General features: G+C 43.4%; 1 long non-coding RNA gene across 3 annotated transcripts; it reads left to right on the top strand.

The window, feature by feature from the left end:
* Positions 1 to 1,010: 1,010 nt before the first annotated feature.
* LOC127055680 (uncharacterized) lies at positions 1,011 to 19,500 on the top strand. Of its 3 annotated transcripts, none has more exons than XR_007775544.1 (5): positions 1,011 to 1,096; positions 12,693 to 12,856; positions 13,233 to 13,321; positions 14,169 to 14,317; positions 15,212 to 19,500. It is a non-coding gene; the product is annotated as an uncharacterized LOC127055680 (long non-coding RNA). The 3 variants fall into 3 exon arrangements; XR_007775546.1 differs by having other exon boundaries at positions 12,690 to 12,856; XR_007775543.1 differs by lacking the exon at positions 1,011 to 1,096 and adding an exon at positions 1,121 to 1,491 and having other exon boundaries at positions 12,690 to 12,856.
* The last annotated feature ends 1,594 nt before the right edge of the window (positions 19,501 to 21,094 follow it).

The following is a 21,094-nucleotide window of genomic DNA, read 5'->3' as shown; positions in this document are numbered from 1 at the left end:
CTGAAAGCCAAACTCCTGAGATTAAGGAGAATCCCACCTAAAACATGACAACCCCACAACAAACAAAAAAGACCTCACCCAAATCCCAATAAAGCAACATTATAATTTAAGAGGGAAGGAGGAAGAAAATGCAGGGCCCGATACTGCTAAAACATAAGATCCTGAACCATCCGACTGCCATGCAACTAATTAAAGAAAAATAAATTAATGTCCTTTATTTACATCGCAAGATTTAGATGGAGGGAAGAGAGGGGAAAGCCACAACGGTGTGGGCTTTAAATACTTCTAAACCCGCAGACAATCAACATGTCAGGGTGATGGGTTCATCTTATTTTCAGGCCATTTGCCCACTGGCCTTGTTGATGTTCTAGTCTATTATTAATAATCATTATTTTCAACAGGTCTGATTCATTACGTGCCATCTACGAATCATCCCCCCCCCCTTCTCCCCGCTGTTGTGTCTGCTTCGCTGGGGGAGGAGGCCGAACAAATCAGCGTTACCCAAAGTCAGACCCGATCGAGAGCTTACTACTACTGCGATCCCGGGCAGCAGCGGACATCCCCGGGCGGCGGGCCGGGAGCGGGCGCAGGCTTACCGGGGCTCGAAGTTCACATGGAGCGGGTCTGGGGGACGCTGGGCTGCGGCGCGCTGGCCCCGGCGACAGGTGAGCGCACCTGCGCCGCGCTGGAGCTGCCGGGGGCAGGGAGGCGGCTGGCTGCGGCGGAGCAGCAGAGCAGGCCCGGCCTGAGCCCGCCGCTCACAGCGCACGCACAGCCCCGGCGCTCGGCTCGGCTCTCCCCGCAGACGGCGAGTCGTGGCAGCCCGGCGTCGGCACGTAACCCGGCGCTCCGTACTTGACACCGCTGCCGTCAGTGCGCCTCCCCCCTGCTTAGCCCCCCTTTGCGGCTCGCCGGGCTGCGCGGCGGCAGCGAGGGTGGCGGCCCGGGTGCCCCGGGGCAGGGGCGGACGGGCGGGCCCAGCAGCTGGGCGAAGATCTGCGGGGGAAGTGCGCCGCTGCGGCCGGCTGCACCGCCCCCTTCTTCCCGCGGCGCTGAGAGCTCGGCCCGAGCCCGGGCTCCCCGGCCCAGGCAGCAGGTACGGCCCGCGCCCCGGCTGCCACGAGCCCTGGCTTCTGGGGCGAGCATGGGCCGCGGGTTGTTAACGGCAACGGCACCGCCCCAGTTCGCCAACAGGAGGCGACAGGCCCCTCGGTGCACAGCGCTCCTTTTCTCCCCCCCCCCCCCCCCGGCCCGCAGAGGGGAGGGCGGCCTAGCGCCTAGGGCTGAGCCCCGCTCACCCGCAGGAGGTGGCGTTGCACACTCAGATTGTGCCCCGGGCCATGTTGCACACTCAAGAGTGCCCCTCTCTCACCCAGGCTGTGCCCTGGGGCCACCTAGCACAATTAGGCTGTGCCCACCTGCTGTGTCACAGTTCTGATCATTCCAAGCACATCTAAACATCACACCACCGCATCCCTACAGGACAGTGAAGTGCACATACATTATTATGCTTTACTCACCTCACTGCTAAGTAGAAATACAAGCACACTCAGTTCCACCTAGTATCTTTATCCCCTGTACCCTACTGCAGGGCAAAGAACCGTAAATCTCCCATCAAGGACTAATCCAACTCCTATGGAAGTAAAGGAGTCTCATTGGCTTCACTGGGAATTGGATAAGGCCCTCAAAGTGCCAAGACTGTGAAAATAATATGGAGGAGGGATATAGTCATAGAGTTTATGGCTAGAAGGGACCACATGTTAATCTAGACTTCCTATTCATCCATTGTTATTAACTTCCAAATCGGATTTACTCAGTTCGTATGTTCACTTTTTCTAAATGCCAGCCTTACAAAGCTTGCCCTGGGATCTGAAAATTCAGCTGTGTCATGGTCTATACATCATCCTCAGTAATACAGATTGTGCACTTAGCGCATACCTCTGTTGATAATACACAAGACAGAATAGAATCAAGTTTGTTTCTTGTAGCTTTTTTTGGCTCCACAGTGCCAACCATCAGTATACGCTTGTTTTTGCCGGTAAAACAACCACATAGGGCTCAATAAATGCACCAGGAACAGATGCATTAAGTAATAAGATATCATTGCAATACAGTGAGAGAATATACCATCTCCTCAGTAGTATAAAAAATGTGGAGGAGGAGAGAGAACATAACAGGTACTTACCAACTGATAAAGAAAAATATACAGCTGCTAACTAGAAAATGGTTTCTTTAGGGCTGCAGCTGCATGAGGCTGCCAAATTTAAAGGGCCCGCTGCAGAAAGGCATGCTGGGAAAAACAGCAAGGAAGGCTGCTGTAGGGACCATTAGCAGTGTTCAGTAAGTTGATGAGAGAAGGTGTTGGGTGTATCTGGAGGTCTGTCACATGGTCATTCAGACTGTGGCTATACTTTAAGAATGTAGTACTATAGGTTTGTTGTAAAAATGTTATGGCATGTAGAACTTCAAGAGAATAAATTACTATGGTAATTTTAGCATTAATGTCAGTGGAGAAAGGGAAAAGTGAGGTGAAGGACATAGTTGTGTGCTGTAGTATCATAGAGGGTTAAGAAACTGCTCAAATTTAAAATAACCTGAATAGGTGGCAAAGTGGAGTGCATGTAAAAATAGTGAATGGAGAAGAAGGCTGTGTATAGATTTGAGCAGGTGCTGTCTCTTGTAGCTCTTGGAGCAGCAGAGAGGTATATTTATTTGGGATGGTAAGTTGCGAAGCTCCTGTTTGCTAGCACAGTGTGGTAGTGCCTTCGGATCTTATGAAAACCTTTTCTTCTATATTCTGTTTTCAGGTGACTTGTTCATTACAGTATTTACTGGGGAACTTTGTTTTGCATAGATTTTACTTTTCTCTTTCTTCTTCATTGAAGACTCTTGCTTGCAGTTGGGCATTAAAATGGGAGACTAACCAAACCGTAAAAGCAAACTAGAGACCAAGTGAGATTTTTTTTTTAGCCTAGAATCTGGGCAGAACTGAAATGGAGATCTTAATGTTCTGGGCCATTATCTGTAGCCCAAAAAGAAATCCTACAGGATAACGTTGGCTAGTCCTCCTCTCCATACAGTCAGTGCTGCCTGTAATCCAGTTTCAGGAGACAAAATGCTGATTTAGCTGGACTATATCAAGGTAATCAATTTGTCTAAAGACACATGGTAGTCTGACATAACTCTGGCTTCTGCAAGCTGACTGTCATAGAGTCTCCTGGGAAATGTGTTGTACTGTGTGAAGAAGCACCTGCAGCCCTTAACATGTGATTTTATCCAATGCAAGCATGTTTCCACTTTACTTATTAGAAAAACAAAGCTAGTCATCAAGATCTCTGGACTCTTCAGATCATTTGTAAACCCATGAACTGCTACCATGTATCACAGTAACTTCATGGCGTAATAGCAAGGACGGGAGAGAGCCACTTTCTCCTAGTAAGGGAGTGACACTTCTTTCTTGAGCTGTAGCTTGCAAACTGTCAGAACTGTCCTCTGCATGACTTTGAATGATTACAGAGATGTCTGATGTGCCCTGGGCTTACAACGCAATTTAAATACTTTGAAGTATTTAAAATCTTTATTTTTAAAAGGCTATCCAGGAATATCTACTGTCTTTATCCTCAGTCAGCCTCGCCCCCCAGCTTCTTAGGAAGGTTCTAGTAGCTGGGATAGCTAGCCTAGAAGGCCTTTACCTCTTCTCTGACTAGAGCTTGTAGTTACCTCAAGGAGTCTAAACCTGCCTCTTGTGATGGAGGGAAAAGCTACTTGAGCTGTACTAAAAAATCCCGGCAATTACAGGCTAGTGAGCCTGACTTCATTACTGGGCAAACTGGTTGAAACTATAGTAAATAACAGAACTGTCAGACACATAGATAAATATAATTTGTTGGGGAAGAGTCAACATGGTTTTTGTAAAGGGAAATCATGCCTCACCAATCTACTAGAATTCTTTGAGGGGATCAACAAGCATGTGGCCAAGGGGGATATAGTGTACTTAGATTTTCAGAAAGTTTTTGACAAGGTCCCTCACCAAAGGCTCTTAAGCAAAGTAATTTGTCATATGATAAGAGGGAAGTCATCTCATTGATCAGCAACTGGTTAAAATATAGGAAACAAAGGGTAGGGATAATTGGTTAGTTTTTGGAATGGAGAGAGGTAAATAGTGGTGTCCCTCAGGGGTCGACACTGGGACCTATATGATTCAACATATTCATAAACGACTTGGAAAAAGGGGTAAATAGTGAGGTAGCAAAATTTGCAGATGATACAAAACCATGCAGGATAGTTAAGTCCAAAGCAGACTGCGAAGAGCTACAAAGGGATCTCACAAAATTGGGTGACTGGGCAACAAAATGGCAGATGAAATTCAGTGTTGATAAATGCAAAGTAATGCACATTGGAAACATAATCCCAACTACAGTATACATATAAAATGATGGGGTCTAAATTAGCTGTTAGATATCTTGGAGTCATTTTACATAGTTCTCTGAAAACATCCACTCAGTGTGCAACGGCAGTCAAAAAAGCTAACAGAATGTTGGGAATCATTAAGAAATGGATAGTTAACGAGACAGAAAATAGCGTATTGACTCTATATAAATCCATGGTATGCCCACATCTTGAATAGTGCATGCAGGTGTTGTCGCCCCATCTCAAAAAAGATACTGGAATTGGAAAGGGTTCAGAGAAGGACAACAAAAGTTACTACGGATATAGAACATCATCTGTATGAGGCAAGTTTAATAAAATTTGGACTTTTCATCTTGGAAAAGAGATGACTAAGGGTGGATATATGATAGAGGTCTATCAAATCATGAGTAGTGTGGAGAAAGTAAATAAGGAAGTGTTATTTACTCCTCATAACATAAGAACTAGGGGTCACCAAATGAAATTAATAGGCAGCAGGTTTAAAACAAACAAAAGGCAGTATTTCTACACACACAAAACGCACAGTCAACTTGTGGAACTCTTTGCCAGAGGATGTTGTGAAGGCCAAGACTACAAGAGGGTTTTAAAAAGAACTAGATAAATTCATAGAGGATAGGTCCATCAATGGCTATTAGCCAGGATGGGCAGAGATGGTGTCCCTAGCCTCTGTTTGCCAGAAGCTGGGACTGGGTGACAGGAGATGGATCACTTGACGATTAGCTGTTCTGTTCATTCCCTCTAGGGCACCTGGCATTGGCTATTGTCAGAAGACAGGATACTGGGATAGATGGACCTTTGGTCTAACCCATTATGGCTGTTCTGTGTAACAAGGAAAAGAAGCTGTTGGCCTTGCTTAGACTCTGACTAAAGCTTCAATAAAACCAATGCCTAGGCAAGCAGTGAAAGTCTTTGCGTAAAAGCATTACATATGATGGAGTGCTGAGTGGCTCACAAGACTGGTAATGGAACACAGGGACACACCTCTAGGTTATTGGTTCAGATCAGTACAGGTTGGTAGAGGTGAAAGTTAACTGCAGATGTTAGGCCATAGAACTATTTTGGTTTCAGTTCCTTTAATAATGGATAGGTGCCCAAATCATGATGAATGGGACTTAGAGATCAGCTTGCCTTCCCTTGAGGCGGTCAGGACTGAGAGTTATTTGAAGAGCAATGTGGGGGAAATGTATATTTCCACTCAGCTCATTCTGTAACTATTCTATAGGTGAAGAGAAGACACTAATGTTCATGTCAAGCCAATACTTCAATTAACTAATTTTCCTTAAAAGTTACAATTAAAAGTAAATATCTGTAATTGAGGATTGACTACCGAATCTTATAGTTAATTACGGACCATTTTATCATTGATGGATTTTAAGGTACTCTTCAAGTAGAAAATCTAGAATAAGCCGAATGTGATAATTACTTAATCAGTGACCAAATACTTCATTGGCTCCTTGAAGTCCATGGTAAAATGCAATGAGAGGTTTGCCATTGACTTCAAAGGGCCAGGATTTCACTCTTATTCCATCAATTGAAGGTACAGGTGGAACCCTGGCCTACAGCAAAAACTTGTGCTTGAAGGCTAAAAGCAAGCAAGTTTTAACAGTTTTACTCTAGATTTATCCATCTGGATATGGCTGTTGTGACTACCAATATTTTCCCTTTTCTCAATAATAATATTAATGAAACTTGATGTTTAGACAGAAGCTGTTTATGTTGTGCATAATGGGCCAGTGTTAATTTCCAAGAAATACTTATCTTCTCCTTTTGGAATTTAATTTTATCCCAAATATGGGTTATTTATTAAAAAGAATCAACAACTTTTCCCTACTATGCAGAGAAATGTTTAGAGAAAAGATCTTAAATTTCTATAAACTCTTTTAAACTTGAATATGTTTTCAATCTAAATATGACTGCATTGGCTGTGGAGCAGAAGAATCAGAAAATGCAATTGATGAGAAACACTGTAACTGCCTAGTTTAGTTTGATTATCTGAACTGAGTGAAATGTAAAAAGTGCAGTCACTAGTGTGCAAGGCCATGATATAGTATAATAATATATGGTGGTATGCCTATATTTCTTAGAGCTGGAAGGGACCTTGAAGGGTTGTGGAGTCCAGCTCCTTGCCTTAACTAGTGGGACCAAGTACTGATTTTTGTCCTAGATCCCTCACTGGCCCCCTCAAGGATTGAGCTCACAACCCTGGATTTAGCAGGCCAATGCTCAAACCACTGGGCTGGGCTAGCCCTCCCCCGTTATGGGTCTTGATGTGGATCTGCTCCCCTCCTGCCCACTCCGTCCCTTATATTTAAATCCTCCTGCAATCTTGCTACCTCCACTCGTTCATAGCTTTGTATCATCTGAGTTCAGAGACCACGGAGTTAGTTCAGATTTCTCAGTCCATAACTAATATGTTAAATTGTTCCTTCCACTGAGCCCTGTGGGAGTCCAATTATTCTTCCAAAAGGATTTTCTGCCTTCGGGCCAGCTCTTTGCCTCTTTTTCAGCCCTTTCTCATCACTCCTGCAGTGGAAAAAGAGAGTATAACAATGGCTTACATAATGACTCAGTATTTCCCAAGTATTGGGCAATCCTTGGGTGATGTAGAGGCAGGTGGCAGGAGAATGGTTGTGAGGTTGGTTGCAATTTGGCATTCCCTGACTGTCATTAACAGTCCCTTGTGGCTGTAGGCAGCTGGGTGGAATTTAAAGTCTCTCTGAGGATGGTTGAAGGTGCATAGCCTAAGGATTTAGGAGTGTGAGGAGGATACAACGTTGTGTAAAGCCAGCTTGGATGCCCCCAGTCCTCTGCAAAGCCCAGCTCAAGCAGAGCCAAGGAATGAGACTCCACCTCTTAGTCTCTTAGTTGGAAGAAAGGGTTCAATCTGTTTTGTTCTTTAGTACTGCCTACATTTTGGATCATATTCACAAACTACTTGTGAGTGATTGCACAACAGGCTTTACTTAAATCAAGGTAAATTGCACTATTATACCAGGCTGTCTGGTTATCCTATATTCTGCACAAAAATATTGCATTGAGAGAAGAGTAAGGATGCAAAGATAAGCACTGGAGAGTCAGGAAAGGACAACATTAAGGTTGCATCACAATATATTCTTTAAGTACCTTGCTCACGTAGTATTTGGTCTGTAGATCCTTAGCTCAGTGCACAGACTGCATGGTGTGCAGTGTATAAAGAAATGGCATGGCACTTATTTAAGTCACTTATTACAATTGAAATGAAGAACGCAAGACAATTTCTACTGAGATGGTCAACCCAGATTAAAACAGTAGGTCTCTATGGAAACTAAATTATTTATTTTCAGTTTTTGTAACTAAATCAAATTATTTGTGAATGTTGGTTTTAGTTTCATTGTTCAGGGAGAGCTCCTGCTTATTCCACTGGACACCAGCCAAGCTGCATACTCAATGAGGCATGGGGCTGCTAAATTTCATCTTTCTGCCCTCACCCACTTTGGCACCAGAGACGTTAGTCATTTTTGTATATATTTCAGAAATATATGACTGGTTGAAAACAATGGAAAAGCTTAGGCAACCTGCAGTACAGCACGCTAGTTAGAACTCCTCCTCTGTGAAATCAATCAGGTTTCTTTGACAGTGTATTTCAAGTGAACCCCTTAGTGGGTGGTTGGTAGATGTTTGTTTATTTCAATGCATAAGGATCCGGAAAGCTCTGGGGGTGCCCTGACCGACATAATATAATTCATGTTCCATACACCAAGCTAATCTTCCTGCCCAAATGAAAGTCAAATTTTCTGCTCTCAGCAGGCATCTATCAACTCTTCTCCACTCCAGCCCCCCTTCACAAAATGTACAGGAGGAAGGATGACCCTTGTGTACGTGAATGTCTAACCAATCCAGGCTTTGGCTGATCCCGGGGGTAGGAAAGCCCTTCCAGGGCCATCTTCAGAATGAATTTGAGGGAGCTCCAGCATGAACCCCTCCATGGATGTGATGTGTGGCTGTATTGCATGAGGAAAGAGGTGATCTCTCATGGTGCCTGTTCCCAAACCTGCTTCAGCCTTTAAGTGGTCTTAACGAGGTCCCCTTTTGGAATCAGAGCTTGCATTCTTTTTACCAAAGGCAGATGGAGCAAAGTGCTCTTAGCCACAGCACCAACCTGGGAATTTCAGAGCAGCTTTGGGCCCACTAAGTCTTTTTAATAGCACAAATTGTTGTCCACCCTCTCTCCTGCACCCTGGCTTTTTCTCCCCTCTGCAAGCATAGGTGATAGAGGGGAACATTTACCCCTTGGTCATGAAGATGTTTCCCCTAGAGACTGTGGAAAGAGTGCATTCCTTCCAGAAATGTCTCACCAGACTGTTGGTCATTGCCTTCTCACAAGGTACCACAGCAATTAAGAATCAGGCATTGCAACACAGAGGAAAGATGATCTAGATATACAAGGCTACTCAGCAGAAGAGATTGATTTGTTCTGGGTTGTCCTTTTCCATTTTTAAAGCCTCTCACTGTAAAGGTATATTCATGTTTTATATATACAGTTCTATATTTTCAAAGGTAACTACTGATTTTAGCTGCTTCCATTTTTTGGGTGCCCAACATGGGATATCTTAAAAGGCCCTGGCTTTCAGAGGGCGGGTGCTTACCGTATCCTTGGTGTCTCAGTACTGTCTTCCCCATCTCCCCCAAATCACTAGTCTCCTTTGAAAATTTAACCCCTGGTTCTTTTCAGAATGTACTGAATCTTGGTAAATGGCTTCTTAGTCCAGGGAAGAGGCTTATTAAGGGTGGTCATTTCTGAAAAGATTTTTAAAAATCCCTTTTTATAAAAAGACAGCAACACAGAGTATCATGCAGCCTTTGCTAGTATTACTATATTAGTGCATTTTAATATTTTTACTGCAACCCCCACTGTTTAGAATATATTGTTGAAACTTACTATGAATTTAGGATTTGCTTTAAAGGGGGAGGGATAACTCAGTGGTTTGAGCATTGGCCTGTTAAACCCAGGGTTTTGCGCTCAATCCTTGAGGGGGCCATTTAGGAATCAGTGCAAAAATCTGGGGATTGGTCCCACTTTGAGCATGAGGTTGGACTAGATGATCTCCTGAGGTCCCTTCCAACATTGACATTCTGTTATCTGGTAAGCCTAGTATCTGACCTCCAGAAATGGCCAGTACCTGATGCTTTATAGGAATATAGAGGTTTACTGCTGTGCCCAGTTTTGGTTGTCATGGAGCTGATTATGGATTTCGAAATTTGTGGCTGGCTCTGTGCCAGAGAATGGAGAGTAAGCAACTGTCTCTCCTTGAAAGAGGTTCCATAACTTCAGGGTTGCCCACTGAGACACTGAATTAAAGCAAAAGGCAACAAATTTAAAGCAATTAAAAGCTATCTCCCTTTTTTCAAAAGTACAGAATATGTTGTTAGCCTGTGGAACTCACTGCCACTAGATATCATGGAGGCCTTCAGCCGAGTAGGATTAAAAAAAGGATTAGGCTTTTATCTAAATAATGAAATCATCCACTCTTACATTAGACAGAGTACAATGTATATGGATAATCAACCTTCAAAAACCTCCCTCAGAGGAGAAGCCAACCTCCAACAGCATGAGGTTAGGAATAAAGGCACAGAATCTCAAAGGTATTTAGGTGCCTAACTCCCATGGATTTCAATGGGAGTTAAGCACCTAAATACCTTTGAAGACCAAACTGCCCACTACAATCTAGTTACTGACTAGTATTGGAGGAGACAGGGTGTGGAACAAGAAGACCCACTGATTAGGTCTGGTATGATGAGTCCCATGTTTCTGAGTAGATATGCTGTGGCTAATATAGAGCACTACAGTCTCTAGCCATTCAATTCTGAATTGTAGGATGTCAGTTAGAAATGCTGAAAAGGAAACCTCAAATCTGTGAATAATAGGGCTGTCAATTAATCGCAGTTAACTCACACAAATAACTCAAAAAAATTAATCGCGATTAAAAAAATTAATCTCCATCACAGTTTTAATCGCACTGTTAAACAATAGAATACCAATTGAAATTTATTAAATAGTTGTGGATGTTTTTCTACATTTTCAAATATACTGTTTTAATTACAACACAGAATACAAAGTGTACAGTGCTCACTTTATATTATCATTTTTTATGACAAATATTTGCACTGTACAAATGATAAAAGAAATCGTATTTTTCAATTCAGCTTGTACAAGTACTGTAATGCAATATCTATCATAAAAGTGCAACTCACAAATGAAGGTTTTGTTTGCTACATAACTGCACTCAAAAACAATGTAAAATTTTTGCACCTACAAGCATAGGCGCCGACTTCCCCTCTGCCCCGAGGGTGCTCGACCCCCCCACCTCTGGCCCCACCCTTGCCCTGCCCCAATTCCACCCCCTTCCCCCAAGTCCCTGCCCCTGCCTCGTCTCTTTACCGCCTCCTCCCCCGAGCGTGCCACATCCCAACTCCTCCCGCTCCCTCCTGGAAAGTCCTAAGCACTGCTAAACAACTGTTAGGCGGTGGGCAGAAAGAGCTGGGAGCGGGAGGAGCAGGGACACTGTGCTCGGGGGAGGGAGGGGCGGGGATAGCTTGGCTGCCGGTGGGTGTAGAGCACCCACTAATTTTTCCCCATGGATGCTCCAGCCCTGCAGCACCCCCAGACTCAGCGCCTATGCCTGCAAGTCCATTCAGTCCTACTTCTTGTTCAGCCAGTTGCTAATGCAAACATGTTTGTTTACATTTACTGGAGATAATGTGGCCCACTTCTTATTTGCATCACCTGACAGTGACAAGTGGCGGTCACATGGCACTTTTGTAGCCAGCATTGCAAGATATTTATCTGCCAGATGTGCTAAAGATTCATATGTCCCTTCATACTTCAACCACCATTCTAGAGGACGTGCTTCTGTGCTGACGATGCTCGTTGAAAAATAATGTATTAATTAAATTTGTCACTGAACTCCTTGGGGGAGAATTGTATGTCTCCTACTCTGTTTTACCAGCATTCTACCATATACTTCATGGTATAGCAGTCTAGGATGATGACGTAGCATATGCTGTTCGTTTTAAGAACACTTTCACTGCAGATTTGACAAAACGCAAAGAAGGTACTGATGTGAGATTTCTAAAGATAGCTATAGCACTTGAACCAACATTTGAGAATCTGAAGTGTCATCCAAAATCTGAGAGGAACGAGGTATGGAGCATGCTTTCAGAAGTCTTAAAAGGGCAACACTCCGATGCGGAAACTATAGAACCCAAACCACCAAAAAAGAAAATCAACCTTCTGCTGGTAGCATCTGATACAGATGATGAAAATGAATATCCATAAGTTCACACTGCTTTGAATTGTTTGGATGCATGTCCTCTGGAATGGTGGTTGAAGCATGAAGGGACATACGAATCTTTACCACATCTGGCACATAAATATCTTGAGAACCGGCTACAACAATGCCATGCAAACTCTTGTTCTCACTTTCAGGTGACATTGTAAACAAGAAGCAGGCAGCATTATCTCCTGCAAATGTAAACAAACTTGTTTGTCTAAGTGATTGGCTGAACAAGAAGTAGGACTGAGTGGACTTGTAGGCTCTAAAGTTTTACATTGTTTTATATTTGAATGCAGTTTTTTTTTACATAATTATACATTTGTAAATTCAACTTTCATGATAAAGAGATTACACTACAGTACTTGTATTAGGTGAATTGAAAATATTATTTCTTTTGGTTTTTACAGTGAAAATATTTGTAATAAAAATAAATATAAAATGAGCACTTTACACTTTGTATTCTGTGTTGTAATTGAAATCAATATATTTGAAAATGTAGAAAACATCCAAAATATTTTTATAAATGGTATCTCTTATTGTTAACAGTGCAATTAATCACACAATTAATCATGATTTATTTTTTTATTTGCTTGACAGTCCTAGTAAATAATGATGTTAGTGGATTACAATTGTACAGATCAATTTCAATCCATGAAAAAAAAAAGGGTCCACATGTGATGGGGTAGTTTGTCCCCTCTGGGCAGTATGGTCTACTGGTCAGTTCACCGCAGCCCCTGGCATGACTCTTTAAGACTTGAAAGGTCTGATTATAGGTACAAGGACCTGGGAGATATTAGAAGAGAGGAAGCAGGCCAGAGAGTAAGTTGGGCTTGGGAGGAAACCCAAGTACTGCTTCTTTAAGGGCCAGGAGCCTTGCAAAGCTCCCCTGTTTCCCAACCAATGGGGATAAGCTGGGAGAAGGGGCCAGCTAAGTGCTGTCTCTTCTAGCAGTGCGGAGGCTAGCAGATGGTGCAAGGATTATGAAGGCTCCTGCCCAGTCCTGAATTAACAGGGAGCAGACACCAGCAGGAGAAGGCTACCAAACCTTCTCAGCCTGAGGATGGAGTGAGGCCAGCTGAAATAGACAAATGGCAACCCCACTGCAGAAGCTCCTGGTAAGGAGCTGGATGATAATTCCTTGAACTACCCAACCTTACGGAGGAGGGGCTGGGGTACCTGCTATAATCAGAGACGTAAAGTCTGAGACGAAAACCCGAGGGGGGTGGGAGCAGAGCTTAGAGGGCAGGCTTCAGAGGAGCTCTGAAAGCAGGAAGAACTGTTTCTTTATTTGAGATTTTTTTGTTATGGATCCTTTTGTGGGAAGTTTTGTAATAAGCCACAAGGAGGTGTCAGGGTTCCCTCCCCACTCTGAACTCTGGGGTACAGATTTGGGGACCCGCATGAAAGACCCCCTGAGTTTATATTCTACCAGCTTAGGTTAAAAACTTCCCCAAGGCACAAATTCCTTTCCTTGTCTTTCCTTATCTTTAGGACACTAACATCAATCAGGTTCTTAAAAGAAGGACTTTATTGTGAAGAAAGAAGTAAAAGAATCACACCTGAAAAATTATGGATGGAAGGTAACTTCACAGGGTAATAAAAAGATTTAAAACACAGAGGACTCCCCTCTAGACTCAGCTTCACAGTTACAAAAACAGGAATAAAATTACCTTTGTAGCATAGGAAGATTCACAAGCTAAAGCAAAAGATAATCTAACACATTTCCTTGCCTCATTTACAATTTCTGTAATTCTTGGATTATTCCAGGTATATTTTCAGGAGGAGATGTCCCTGCTTGGCTTCTCTCTCCATCCGGACAGGGAACAAAAACAAAGAGAACACAAACAACCCCCGCCCTGCCAGATTTGAAAGTATCTTCTTTCCTTATTGGTCCTTCTGGTCAGGTGCCAACCAGGTTATTTGAGCTTCTTAACCCCTTACAGGTAAAGCGATTCAGTATAGCTGCCCTTATCTCTATGTTTATGACAGGAGGGTATTATTGGGTGAAGTGTGCCTGAAGTCTAGTTATTGGCTTTCTGAGAAGGGAAACTGAGGAAGGGAACGTGGGCAGCACTGCACTAAACTCAGCAGGGGGTGCTGCAGGGCAGACATGTTCTACAAAGCCACGCTGATTTATTAGTTAAGTCTGAATAACAAATGATTACTGAATTTAAACACTCCTGTTATGGTTTCTCTGATCATATACAGACTGACTTATTGTCTCCTGCACTGAGCCCCAAATCAATAATGTCTTATTTGAACTGTATCTTGCATCCTCAGCCTTTGCCGGGTTAAATTGTATTTGGCTATGGCTATTGGGACTTGTCTTCACTGCTTTAGGTGTATATGCTACCTTGTCTACACTGAGTTAATATGGATTAAGGACTGTTGTGAATTTGATTAACTAATGCAACTGTATAAACACAGATATGGTGCTGGTACCCAAACCTGTAACTTCAGAGGAAGCTACATACAACTGTGACTGGAGATCTGAGGACTCTGAGAAGAGCAGAAGCAATACTGTGCACACATCATTAATTTATATGTTGATCAGTCTCCTCTTCCACAATTTCAAGGTAAATGAGCAAAAGTGTCTTGGAGAATTTCACAGGTCACCAATCAGATATGAGCAAATTAACCTTCTGCAGTCTCTACGGGGTGAAAAGGAATTTTGGCAACACCTTTGTAATGTGATAATCTTTCTCTGCACAGTCAGTGCTTGGTTCAAAATGTCTCATCTTCATCATAAATTTACGCTTAGCTCCTCGCCACACTTTACAAAGACAGGCCTGTTACATATATAAACCTACCTGGCTGTTTAAGATTTGTTAGGGAAACATGCAGTCATGCAGGCGGTGTGTGTTTCTCAGCAGACTGTACAGTATTACATTCCTTTGCAGATGTATTCATTTTGCTGGCAAGGATGGAATAAATATGCCCCAAAGCAGATTGTAAGTGAGATAGAAGACTGGTGACAGGATAGAGCTTTCAGCCCATGGGATGATGAGAAGTATTGCTCTTGGGCTGCTGCCCTAATATGCTAAATGGAGTAGGACCCATAGCTATATGGGTGAGCCTTGCCTCCTGGGAGGCTGTCATAGTGGTTGGAGCAGGAGTGACCTTACGCTTGGTGTCTGCATCTGATTGCTTCAGTCCCACTGACTCTGAGCTGAGGGCGGGTGTGTCATGAGAGAGGACTGCTGCTGGCAGGGGTGAAATGCTGTCCTGCAAAGCTGCTCCTGGGAGTCTGTAAGAGAGAGGAGCCGTGCCAGATTTTCCTGTTCCTGATCACAGTTGTCTGAAGGCAGGGAAAACAAGGCTTGAGAAGTGGCATTCATGGGGCAGGTAACCCTGAGGAGTGACTTAGTAGTAGCCTCTGGGAGAGGTGGCAGGGGCAGCTCCACCCATATCTTAGTGGCAGGGAAGGGGCTTTTTCCTAGTTGTTTAAATGTTGCTTTTTTATTTTCTAGCACCTTGGCGGCCTGCTGTTTATGCTCAGGCTGAGTGGAGGACCTGGGAGAGAGAGAGAGCAATCCCTTCCCAGCAAGGACCCGATCAGAGCAGATGAATTCTATTCTGGAGAACTGAATATGCAAAGGTCCTCGATTTTCCTTCAGACATCTGGCATTGGATCTAGAGAGGAGATCATTGCAGTGCCTTGTGATTCCAAACTCTGGAGAGGACCCAGTCACTATATTTTCCTGCCAGATTAAATCAAGTGCCCCAGACAGGCTTTGAAAAGAATGCTTCCAGGTGTATATGTATTTTTAGAATGGGAATTAAAAGGCAGGGGCACAGGATGATCTGCCAGTCTGGGCAGGGAGGCAGAACAATGCTGGCGGGCTCTGCCGTGATCAAAGCGTTCTCCGTCCCTGGGACTCATAAGGTAGTCCAGCCCCATCATTCAACGGTGAGACTAAAGCCAACATGGTGGTTCTCTTTGAACCTCCTTGTAAGAGGGAAGCTGAAGAAGTGGGAATGAATAGAAACAAAACCCTCGCCTGAACCATTCACGTTTTTCAGATCCTGTTAATAAACCATCTTAGAGTAAATTGCCTGGATTTCCTATAAAATAAAAATGCCTTTGGGGAGCTGAGCAGAGACCCAGAAGAGTAGATTAAACAACTGATCTTGCTGAAGGAGGTAGGCGCTGGAGAAGATCAGATAACATTAGCAGTGTATATTATCAGATAACAACAAGAGAGCAGGGAAACATCTACCTGGATAGGACAAGCAGATAGAGGATTTGGCTACTGCCAAAGGAGAGCTGATAATTCTAGTGGCAGTCCTACAGGGAGAGAGAGCAGTGACTCCTGACAAGTCCAGGGATCTAAAAGAGAGTGCAGCTACCAAATAAAGCTAAGAAGCTCATGATGTCCCGTGGAAAGGTGTCATCCATTGGAGAGGATGCATAACTAGACATGGGAAGCCCCACAGTCCTTTTTTTTCGGTTGGCCTGCCTGCCCATATTTGCACATCAGCCTTGCACAGTGCATGCGTTTGCACTCCAGCCCAAGAAGAGGCTCTGTGTGGGTGCAATGAAAGCTAAACTTCAAGGGTAGTCTCTCCCACAGGGTATTGGTAGATCTCAAACCCCTTGCAGGCCTGCTTACCCCCTTACTTACAAATAAAAAAGGGAGCAGGCTGTGGGTGAAGAATGGGCATGTCTGCAGAAACCTGGATTTAAGTGCATTCCTCACTGTGCAAATGAGGCACTTAGCAACCTCTTAGACCCTGTTAGGCAGGAAAACCTTGGCAGTCTCCCAGCAGTATTCTCAGGAATTCAGGATCAGGTTCCCATGTGTTGCCTGGCCTGGCTCCTCACCTTTTACTTTGAGCTTATACACCTAGCACTCCATGCCAGTGCTGTGCAGAGCAAGTACAGCATGTGGCCCCAGAGAAAACCTTCAGTGATAGTAATATCATTCCCTGATCCCACTTACGCATTGTCAGAGCCAACTCAGCAGCGGCTGAGTGAGATGAATTTCCTCTTGGTGAGGGAGGAGGAGGTAAACACAACTAATTTTTATTATTTACACTAAAGATGCATCAGGCAGCAATCAAACCCTGAAATCTGACAGTGCAGTGAGTGAACACTAGGGGGCCACTTACTGGTCAGCAGGAATCCTAGGTTGTTTCACTGTTCTCTGGCCCTTTCCTGAGAAACAAAAGAACATTCACGCACTGGCGTCTTGGAGTACAGATATGATGTTGGCCGGTGGTTATGGGATCTGTTTCTAAAACCCTGCTTCCATTAATTGTGAAAATAAAGATATCTTTCAGGTGTCAGGCAACCAATGCCTGGTACGTGATACATGCATGATACTCACATGCCCTTCAGCAATGCAAAAGCAATGTAGCGTCCCACTTTGTTCACGCAGTATCCATTTAGTTCGGGTGCAAGATGAGTCGCTTGCTTTTCCTAATGATTGGTGGGAGAAATAAAGTTGATTTTCAAGCTGTGCTACAATGCCTCACACATACACAGCCACAGATGCCTGTTGAGAGACCAAGCCAAAGCCATGAGGCCTGGAGTTACGCATTTGGCTTTTGATGTCAGAGGGTGTAGTTTCAAATCCCCCCCTAGTTCTAGCAGTGGATGGGAAAGGTGTGGCACCCATACGTTTTTTGGGGAAAAAATACGACTTGATTCCTCATTTGCAAAAGAAAGGGCAGCCCATAGCTGGGCATGTTTGTCTAGCTCTGTCAGTCTTACTTCAGATTCAGGAGGCTGCAAGTGCAATTGCTGACAAATGTGGGAAAGTAAAGGTGTCCTTGTGCCACATAAAGAAGTGCGCTTATGGTGCTGCACGAAGTCTGGGAGTGTGACTAATATTGGGTGGGTTCTGATAACATGACAGATGCCAGCAAGAACTTGCATTGTTGGGGAAAACATGGTGCCTGTCAAAGCATGAGATGTTAGCTCATGGCTGATAAACCCAAAGCCATTCATTTGCTGGTGGACCGGTGTGATTTCAGCATTCTCCGTGGAACAGTCTGAGCAGTGGTTTGAAAGTTAGGTTACAACTTGTCTTTGGAGCAAATTTCTCATGCTTAGTATGCAAATTCCTTCCCATGAAAGAGAAAGAGCCGCAGACATTTTTGAGATAATGTTTGCATAGTTTACAAAACACTTCCCACTGGAGACATCAAGGGACTTTGTGTTATGGCAGGAACATTACTCTAACTCGACATTTTTGAGATAATTCTCTGCTTATACTCTACTTTGTCCCATTTGGAGATGGTTTCTTTAATTTAGCCAGGTGGAATCATCACACAAGTTTAAAGCTAGGGTGATTCCCCTTTCGCACCCCATCTTTGCAAGGACTTGTCTTGCGTTTGAGTGCTGGCATCATTCACGCACACAGCTGATGCCATACCTTTATGGGAATGTGTCACTCATTTATCATTGCTTTTTCCCCTTTCAAGAGGATTTTGTATAATATGCACAAGGAATTATCTCAGAAATTTAAATCCAGGCCTTCCCTCTGTGAGGGCTTCTCTGTAATTTGAACTCAGGACCTCACAAGCTTAAGCAAGAATTACGACCCTAGAACACCACAGCTTCTTTGTTTGTCTTTGCAAAGGCATCTTGAAAGGGACAAAACCAAGATAATTGAGTGTCTTGTTGATACTTTGGTATAGTTTTCATCTAGGGTGTGAGAGGCTCTGGGTTCAAATCCTAAGTCGGCCTCTGCAGAGGTTAGGAGAATACTATAATTTCACATTTTTGAGAATTCCTTTACAGTTTGCTTTGTAAGGGGGCAAACCAAAGGAAAAGAAGTGGCTTGTTCTGCCAGTGTCCTAACTGTCACCTATAGTGCAGGAAGTCCTGGGTCCAAATCCCCCAAAAGCTATTGCATAGAAGCAACTTGACACACGAGTAGTGCTTTGGGCTCCTCACAGGGATGATGTTATTACTAGTGGCCATTCCTAAATACTGCAGGACCTTTGGATTTCTACACTAATTGTCTTCTTCTGTCACCTTCTCCCTGTCCACCAAGGGGAGGACAAGAAATAACCAGCTTATTTTGCAGCAAGGGAGATCTAGGTTAGATACTAAAAAATTTCTACCTATGTGGATAGTCAAGCACTGGAACAAGTTACCTAGGGGGGTTGTGGAATACCCATCATTGGAAGTTTTTAAGAACAGATTGGACAAACACCTGTCAGGGATGGTCTAAGCTTGCTTGGTCCTTCCTCAGTGCAGCAGGCTGGAATAGATGACCTCTTGAAGTCCCTTCGAGCCCTACAGATCTATGATTCCGCGAAATCACCCAAAACGTTCCTCTTGTTGCAATAGCAGGGAGAAGGGAAGAGCACCATTCTACGCAGTTGCATTATGTCCAGCACAGAGATGAGTATGACAAGAAGTCGTTCAAAATGTGTGGAGTCAAACCAGGATGAGGCGAGAATGCCAGAGGGCTTCATAGTCCCCACACACTGCTTTAGCTAGAAAAGATCAGAACAATAGGCTGCTTTCAAGATTCCAGCCAAAAATTACAACCTGGCAGGAGAGTTGTCAGTTTAAACAAAACTCTTTGCTCCATAAAAGGTCAGCTAAAATGGTTTTAATTTTTTATCAGATATATATAAAATTTGTTTTGTGGTTTATAAACTGGCTATCTTGGCTATTTAAATGTTTTGGAATGAATAAAAGTGGTATTATAGGCTGGTCCCTTGCATGAGTGATATGAAATATTGCATAAGAGTCCAGCAAATACAATGCCCTCAATAATTACAGGTTTCACTCTTTTTATAGCACCCTAAGTGAACACAGCACTGGCCAGCAGAAAAGATATGCTGTGGAAATAGATTTAATCACTAAATAGCTTATATTCTATTGGCTATCAGAAAATGGGCACAATACAATGTGAAGAGTTGGTGCAATATAGAACTCACTTAGAGTGTGCTGTGGTCTTTATAGGTGGAATGGTTGGTGAAACAGATGTGCTTGCAAAATATTTGAAGGCGAGGTGTGGGATAATCCTCTGAAAGCAAGCATGTGCCACAGAGGGCAGCAAGAGCCATGGTAATGAACGCTGTTCTCTTTAAACCAGTGCTGAAATTCGGAGAGGAAAGAAAGTGGAGTTCCTATAATGTTTCAAGGGAAGTATAACTCAGAGAGCAGAGCACAGGAAATCTGCATTGAAAATCCCCACCAGATAGGCCCCATCAGACCTTTAAATGAACCATTTGATCATTGTAGCTTACCTCTTGTTTTCTTTCCTTCTAGCTCATTACTTTAATGTAGGCTTTTTAAAAAATTCTTGCTCAAAGGTCACCGTAAGAAATTTGGGGTCAAACTTTGAAGACTATGAGTTTCACTAATGCATGTAATGTGTATTTTGCCTGTGCAATGGAAACACAACTTTTTGAACATCTAGTCTTTTTGTTTTCCACATTAGAAGTAGCACAGGGACCAAGTATCAGATCAGTTGATCTAACAACATAAAGAATGTTAACAGGCCCTAGTTCCTCCAGTTTTAAAGATGATCTAGAAAGCTATTTTTCAAAAAGAAGAAACTGGCCCCTTCCTCCCCCGCACTATTTAAAATGCCAAAAGAGTAACAGGGTATGTGTTTACACTGAAAACTGGCAAATACATTGAAAAACAAAATTTACTGGCTATGCTACCATCTAGTGGTGATTTAAAATATAGCCCATGGTAAATTGGTGGGTTGGGTGTGTGAACTAACAACGTTGACCTTGCTGAGAAGCAGGCTCTGTGGCTGTGCTTTTCCTTACCTGATGTCAGATAGACAAGGTGGAGGAGGTGATATCTTTTACTGGACCAACTTTTGTTGGTGAGAGAGACAAGCTTTCGTGCCACACAGAGCTATTCCTCAGGTCTGGGACAGATACTGCCAGTGTCACAGCAAAATGCAAGGTGGAACAAATGGCTTATTACAACAATCTGTAACCCACTAACCCCCTCTTTTTGTCTTATAACTGCAGAGGTGTTAACGGGCCTCTCCACCTTGAATGATCCCTTATAATATGTGCTAACTACTCCTGCTAAAAGAATGAGGAGTATTTGTGGTACCTTAGAGATTAACAACTTTATTTGGCCATAAGCTTTCTTGGGCTAAAACCCATTTCATCAGATGCATGCAGTGGAAAATAGAGTAGGAAGATATATATACACAGAGAACTTATGCCCAAATACATTTGTTAGTCTCCAAGGTGCCACAAGTACTCCTTGTTCTTTTTGCTGATACAGACTAACACCGTTACCTCTCTGAAACCTACTCCTGCTAAACAATCTTTAGCTGTGATGCTGGGAATACCATTTCCCACTGTGCATAGGGTTGCCAACTGCCTAACTGCACAAACGCAAATTCCTTTGCCCT

This window comes from Gopherus flavomarginatus, chromosome 7, assembly GCF_025201925.1.
Source record: "Gopherus flavomarginatus isolate rGopFla2 chromosome 7, rGopFla2.mat.asm, whole genome shotgun sequence".
Lineage (NCBI taxonomy): Eukaryota > Metazoa > Chordata > Testudines > Testudinidae > Gopherus > Gopherus flavomarginatus.
This window is presented reverse-complemented; position numbering and strand designations above follow the sequence as displayed.